The 7,441-nt window shown below is 37.1% G+C and overlaps 1 long non-coding RNA gene across 1 annotated transcript; it reads right to left on the bottom strand.

Moving 5' to 3' along the window:
- Positions 1-2,287: 2,287 nt before the first annotated feature.
- Positions 2,288-6,990, bottom strand: LOC307000415. Its single transcript, XR_013798035.1, has 3 exons — positions 6,889-6,990; positions 5,778-5,943; positions 2,288-4,195 (listed from the first exon to the last, which is right to left on the bottom strand). It is a non-coding gene; the product is annotated as an uncharacterized lncRNA (long non-coding RNA).
- Between the last annotated feature and the right edge of the window lie 451 nt (positions 6,991-7,441).

Below are 7,441 nucleotides of genomic sequence, written 5' to 3'. Positions count from 1 at the left end.
ATCTCTTCAATGCACAACTGAATAAGACAGATATTTTATGCATTGCATTGATACAAGTGCATATCTTTGGTTATTTTTCAATGCATATCTTTTTAAGGTAGATCGTTTGTGCAATGCAAAGCAACACAACATGCTATGTGTTCACATTGCAATGCATTGCACATCATAGATGTTATGCCTTATCTCTTCAATGGACAACTGAATAGGAAAGATATTTTATGCAATGCATTGAAACAAGTGCATATCTTTGATGCTATTTTTCAATGCATATCTTTTTAAGATAGGTTGTTTGTGCAATGAAAAGCAACACAACATGCTATGTGTTCACATTGCAATGCAACGCACGTCATAGATGTTATGCCTTATCTCTTCAATGCACAACTGAATTAGAGAAATATTTTATACAATGCATTGAAACAAGTGCATAGAATTGATGTTATTTTTCAATGCATATCTTTTTAAGATAGATCGTTTGTGCAATGCAAAGCAACACAACATGCTTTGTGTTTACATTGCAAACCAACGCACGTTATAGATGTTATGCCTTATCTCTTCAATGCACAACTGAATAAGAAAGAAATTTTATGCATTGCATTGAAACAAGTGCATATCTTTGGTTATTATTCAATGCATATCTTTTTAAGATAGTTCGTTTGTGCAATGCAAAGCATCACAACATGCTATGTGTTCACATTGCAATGAAACGCACTTCATAGATGTTACGCCTTTCTCTTCAATGCACAACTGAATAAGAAAGATATTTTATGCAATGCATTGTAACAAGTGCATATATTTGATGTTATTTTTCAATGCATATCTTTTTAAGATAGATTGTTTGTGCAATGCAAAGCAACACAATATGCTATGTGTTCACATTGCAATGCAACGCACGTCCCAGTTAACAAAATTATGTTCTGAGAACGTTGTGGGAACGTTGATTTGAAATGTTCTAAAAACGTTGAAATGTCCAGTTTGCTTAACGTTGCTGGAATGGTTTCTTAATGTTAGCAAAACATTGCTGGAACGTTAGCATAATGTTGCTGGAACGTTATCTTAAGGTTAGCATAACGTTGCTGGAACGTTAGCATAACGTTGCTGGAACGTTAGCATAACGGTGCTGGAATGTTATCTTAAGGTTAGCATAACGTTGCTGGAACGTTAGCATAACGTTGCTGGAACGTTAGCATAACATTGCTGGAACGTTAGCATAACGTTGCTGGAACATTAGCATAACGTTGCTGGAACATTAGCATAACGTTGCTGGAACATTAGCATAACGTTGTTGGAACATTATCTTAAGCTTAGCATAACGTTGCTGGAACATTAGCATAACGTTGCTGGAACATTATCTTAAGGTTAGCATAACGTTGCTGGAACGTTATATTAAGGTTAGCATAACATTGCCGGAATGTTAGCATAACGTTGCTGTAATGTTAGCATAATGTTGCTGGAACATTATCTTAAGGTTAGCATAACGTTGCTGGAATGTTATATTAAGGTTAGCATAACGTTGCTAGAATGTTAGCATAACGTTGCTGGAACATTCTTAAGGTTAGCATAACGTTCATGGAACGTTATTTTAAGGTTAGCATAACGTTCATGGAACGTTATCTTAAGGTTAGCATAATGTTGTCGGAACGTTCGCATAACGTTGCTGGAACATTATCTTAAGGTAAGCATAACGTTCCTGCAACGTTTTCCCCCAAAATGTTATTAACAATACAACATTCAAAGAACATTAAAATGTCCACTGTCTTTCATGTGAAAATGTTATTTTAAGGTTAGAAAAACAATTCTGCACCATTCGTTCAACTTCATTTTTTTATTAAAACAACCATGTGAATTATAAGCGCACTTTTACATCACATCAAAAAGTAGAACATTTCATATGATTATCATACATTTTAAACGCTACATAATAGCTTAAAAAAACAACTACAAATATTTTCATGTAAACATTTAAATGAAATGACAAGTGTGTTTAAGGGTTCAAAAAATTATGTCAGTAATTACTCATGTTATTCCAACCCCGTAAGACTTCCGTTCATCTTCAGAACACAAATTAAGATATTTTCGATGAAACCTGAGAGAACAGCAAGGTGGCAACAAGTGACAAAATGTATTTGTTATTGAATCATTTATTAAAGAGAATGTAGTAGTATGATGCTTTTGAAATAAGTCAGAAAGGCGTTTGCTGTTCTCTTCTCAGGCGCTCGTGTTCTCAGCGCCGCCCGTCAGAATAAAAGTCCCGCTTCCAAAACGTCGGCCAATCAGAAAAACTAATCGGCCAACGGCGATATTTGAAAAATGCCTTATATCGGCCGATATATCAGCCTGGGCGATATATCGGTCGACCACTAATCGTCCCAGCCCTAGAGTTCACGAGATCAGCGAGAACTAAGAAGATGACGCAGATGGGTCTCGATGTAGTGCGGCACTTTTGTTAACTCACTCAAGAGGCCCACAAAAATGATTGTCGTTGCTTGATAAACTTAAGGTTGAGCCACTGTAGTCACTTGGACTATTTTAACATGTCTTTACTAACTTTCTGGGCCGGCAGAATGAAATTGCCTAGAAGCCTATGGAGGAGTGAGCCAGCTCTCATATTTCATCAAAAATATCTTAATTTGTGTTCTGAAGATGAACGGAAGTCTTAAAGGGATAGTTCACACAAAAATGAGAACTCTGTCAGTAATTACTCACCCTCATGTTGTTTCAACCCCGTAAGACTTTCCTTCATCTTCGGAACACAAATTAAGATATTTTTGATGAAATCTGAGCGCTGTCTCACTCCTCCATAGGCTTCTTGAGGGATTGAAACTTGCCGGCCCAGAATAGTTATTAAAGGTGCAATGTGTAATATTTCTGAGGATCTATTGACAGAAATGCAATATAAGATCCATAACTATGTTTTCAGTGGTGTATAAAGACCTTACTTAATGAACCGTTATGTTTTGAGTCATTTATATCTACATAACCGCAGGCACCCCCTTCTATGAAGCTCGACATATTGTGACGTCATGTTTCTACCGTAGCCGACAGCGAACAAACAGCGCTACAGAGCGTTTCGTCACTAACTTGAATGAGAAGCTGCAGAAAACACATATTGTTTAGGACAAGAGCCGACGGAGGGTAAATCTAAAAATCACGGGTCAACATCGGTGTGGCTTTTCACTGATGGAAGGGAAAAGCTTTCCCTTTCACTGAGGGAAAAAGGCTTTCAAAGCGACGCCGAAGTTGCCGTTTTCTGCTGGATAGGTAAGGTATTCCAACTTTAACATTGCAAATGAAAACTGTTGATTCATAATGTTAGCATTACCTAGAAGCTAGCCATAGACACCGTGTGAAGTGACTTTTCCCTTGTCAGTGGTGTAAAATATGTAGGTATATTGTTTCATGTAACTTAGTTATTCTCCCTCGCTGTGTTATGGCTTTGCTATGTGGGGATAAATGTGCTGTTACGTTCGTGAGACAATCAGCTGATTAGTACTATTGACTGTAAAACACTAACATTAGCCTACAGCATAACAGTTCATACTAGCCAGCTAAACTAATCTGTTAGAAAAATTTTGTAGTCGGATAGTTTCATGTGGTTCTTCTCCCTCGCTGTGTTGTGGGTTTGCTATGTGGGGAGAAATGTGCTGGTTACGTCGGCCACCGTAGCTTCTCCTTCCAGTTTGAGAAGGGAGGGATAGGCCGTAAGTGACTGGCTGTTTGCAATTCGCAAACCTCACCACTAGATGCCTCTAAAAATCACACACTGCACCTTTAAAGACATCGTTAAAATAGTCCAAGTGACTACAGTGGCTCAACCATATGTTTATCAAGCGACGAGAACACTTTTTGTGCGCAAAAAACAAACAAAACTAATGACTTTATTCCACTATTCATTATGTTCTCCGTGGGCCTAAGTGTGTTTACGTAGTATAACTGCACATAGTATATCTGTGTTGCACGTCACCACGTAGGCTCACCATTGGCCGACGCTGGTCATGTGTGTGATGCGTGTGACCTATGGAGGAGTGAGACAGCTGTCAGATTTCACTAAAGTCTTACGGGGTTGGAACAACATGAAGGTGAGTAATTACTGACAGAATATTCATTTTTGGGTGAACTATCCCTTAAATATAAGTAGTGTGGGTGTGCCAAACTAGCACTGTGGTCCAGTCTGTGGTCCAGCCTCTTCATGCCCCGTCTGTGGATAAAAAACAGATTGACTGATGTTACTAAAAATTGGTGAATTATTATTTCATAAACATTTGATAATAACAGTGTGGCTACTCCATAAATGTTAAAGGAACACTCCAACTTTTTGGGACTTTAGCCTATTCAACTTATCCCCCAGAGTTAGATAAGTCCATACATACCTTTTTCATCTCCGTGCGTGCTATAAGTCTGTTTGACGCACCCACCGCTAGCCTAGCTTAGCACAAAGACTGGATGTAAATGGTTGCAGCTAGCATACTAATCCAAATAAGTGACAAAATAACGCAAACATTTTCCTATTTACATGTTGTGATTTGTATAGTCACAGAGTGTACAAAAAACAAAGTCACATGAGACACAGACATATTTTAACCGTATAAGTACTGGGAACTATATCCCCTGAATATAGGGCGGAGTGATAACCGCAGCGCACCTGAGACGCGCTCTGAACGAACTCTCTGCTCCTCACCACGGCGCGTCTCAGGTGCTGCGGTTATCACTCCGCCCAAGTAGCAGTGCTTCACCTTCTGAGAATATAGTTCCCAGTATTTATACGGCTAAAATATGTCTGTGTCTCATGTGACTTTGTTTTTTGTACACTCTGTGACTATACAAATCACAACATGTAAATAGGAAAATGTTTGCGTTATTTTGTCACTTATTTGGATTAGTATGCTAGCTGCAACCATTTACATCCAGTCTTTGTGCTAAGCTAGGCTAGCGGTGGGTGCGTCAAACAGACTTATAGCACGCACAGAGATGAAAAAGGTATGTATGGACTTATCTAACTCTAGGGGAAAAGTTGAATAGGCTAAAGTCCAAAAAAGTCGGAGTGTTCCTTTAACCCTAAAGTTATTTAGACTGTGCTTTGAGTACTATAAATTTATATTAGTTTTTTTCCAACTGCAAACACGTTTTCAAAACGATGTCACCCTTTTTCAAAACTCTACACACAATTCCCAAAACTGCACACACAAAATGCCTCACATCTCCTTCAAAATGTAACACTGCATTCAAAATGCCATAACCACATGACAGAATGAAGCATTTGCATCAAATGGCAAACACTTCTTTCATAATAGTAAATTTTTGGATATACCATGTAAACACTGTTGTTCTATATCTAAAGCACTCTGGTCTTTCATAGGCTTATATCTTCACTTCAATACAATGTTCTACAGTGACAGTAATCTGCTGAGAGCGGGAACAAGTACACTAAACACCAATGCAATGTAGAAACATAACATGTTTTTTAGGCCAAACATTACTGTTGTATACAGTAGCATACAACACAACCATAAACATATGTAAACCAAAAGTATATTCTTTAGAATACAGTAAAGAACACAATTGTGTGTGTGGGGTCTCTGTCCATTGATGGCATCAATAGTTCAAAACAGGTAATCTGACCTTTGACCTATATGTGATTGGTTAGTGATCAGTAAAGCAATAAGTGTTTTCACATGTGAGGAGTGTTTTTTTTCTCATGCAACAGTACATTCCACAACAACATGCTGGCACGCTGACAAAATTTTCGTCTTCGAGCATAGTACGGGGATAGTTTCTCTCACCTTAGAGCTCCAATTCAGAGGTCAATGCATCCAACGGTTGTCCTGTAATGGGATGATGTCTGTTTGGTATGCTTTGGCCTTGAGGGGGAAGAACTAGTAGAAGCTTGATGCTCCGCATCCGCCAGTTCAGACGCCCGTCCCATTGGAAGTCTCTGTGGGAAAAAAACTGTAAACCACACAAGATTAAAATGTAGCTTACAAATGTTATACAATGGAAAGGTTCAATAACACATTGTAAAGGATTAGCTACACCTAAAAAATGTATGAACTTCCATCATTGAGGGGAAAATAAGATAATGTGCATCAAAATTCTGTGTAACTTTAACTGCTAAACTTTTCTAATTTGTACTAATTTGCCATACTATGGAAGTAGTAATATAATACTTTCATTGTATGACAATAGCAGCATTGAGAAAGGTCTTCTTTGAAGCTATTATAATAAAATTATAAAAATGTATAAACCAGGGCTTGGCATTAACGTTAACCCTGGTCTTGTACTTGTCCTTTGGACAAATAAATCGTTCATTCACTTGTAAAAAAACAAAAAGTAGCTTGTCAATGAATATATACATTTTTTGAAGTAAGGTTATTCATCTGTGTGTAACGTGTGTGTGCGCGCGCGCGCTGTATGCTTAACGTTAAATTAAAAGAGCACATTAATATGAAAACGGTGATTCAACTGACTTGGAATTAACGTTAACTTACCTGTGAATTAAGCGGTTGCGTGACATTCATGTTAATACTAGGCATAAATGGCATTATAAAACCCCAATTTGCCCTCCTGTAGGGCATTCCGTCATGTGAAAACTACGAAATAACCGTCCAGTGAATACTTTTAAGTTAATTAATTTTAAGATAATTTAGTTTACTTCCATTCACATTGAAAAATTGCCACCAAAACCTTTACAAAATCGCTAATCAAGATTACAAGCCTAAAGCCTAAACTTAAGTTACAGCTAAAGTCTAACAGTTGAGATGCTAACGGACTTTTCCGAAGACACTAAACCATTTCTATAAAGTAAATATTCAACGGAAGCGTGTTATTTACATGAAAGAATGTGTCAGAAACATTTTTATGTACTATTTGTGTAATTTTGGGGACTAAACTTACCTGAAATTAGCGAAACCAACAGTGAGAGACAGAGTTGCTGCTTGTCGTCAGTTGAGCTCCCCGCCCGTTTCCATGGTAACTCCAGTTCAAATCTGGTTCAAAAGCAACTCGAGTGTTCAGTGCGCGCGCAAATTAAAATAGTCACGCAGCATTTACATGAAAGAAGAAATGATGGAGGGAATTATTTGATAATCAGATAAAATATCCTGAAATGTGAGGTTAACATTAAGTGTATAGACTCGTGGCCATCACCAAACTGTAAACGGAATAAGAATATGAAGCATTGAGTGTAAAACAATGTTTACAAAGTCATTTATAATAGTTTATAATAGGCTATAATATAATGTAATATAGTCTATAATATTATATAGCTTTATATAAATGGTTAACGTGGTGTATAAATAAAATTGCTAAACATTTATTAAAAACTAAACATGATAAGGCATGGATATATTTTATGAAATATACACAATATGTACACAATTTACTGATGTAACATGAAGAACAATTTAAAAGGTTTATGTTTAAATGTTTAAAATGTATTTTTTAAATA

This window comes from Phoxinus phoxinus (assembly GCF_949152265.1).
Source record: "Phoxinus phoxinus genome assembly, chromosome: 6".
Lineage (NCBI taxonomy): Eukaryota > Metazoa > Chordata > Actinopteri > Cypriniformes > Leuciscidae > Phoxinus > Phoxinus phoxinus.
This window is presented reverse-complemented; position numbering and strand designations above follow the sequence as displayed.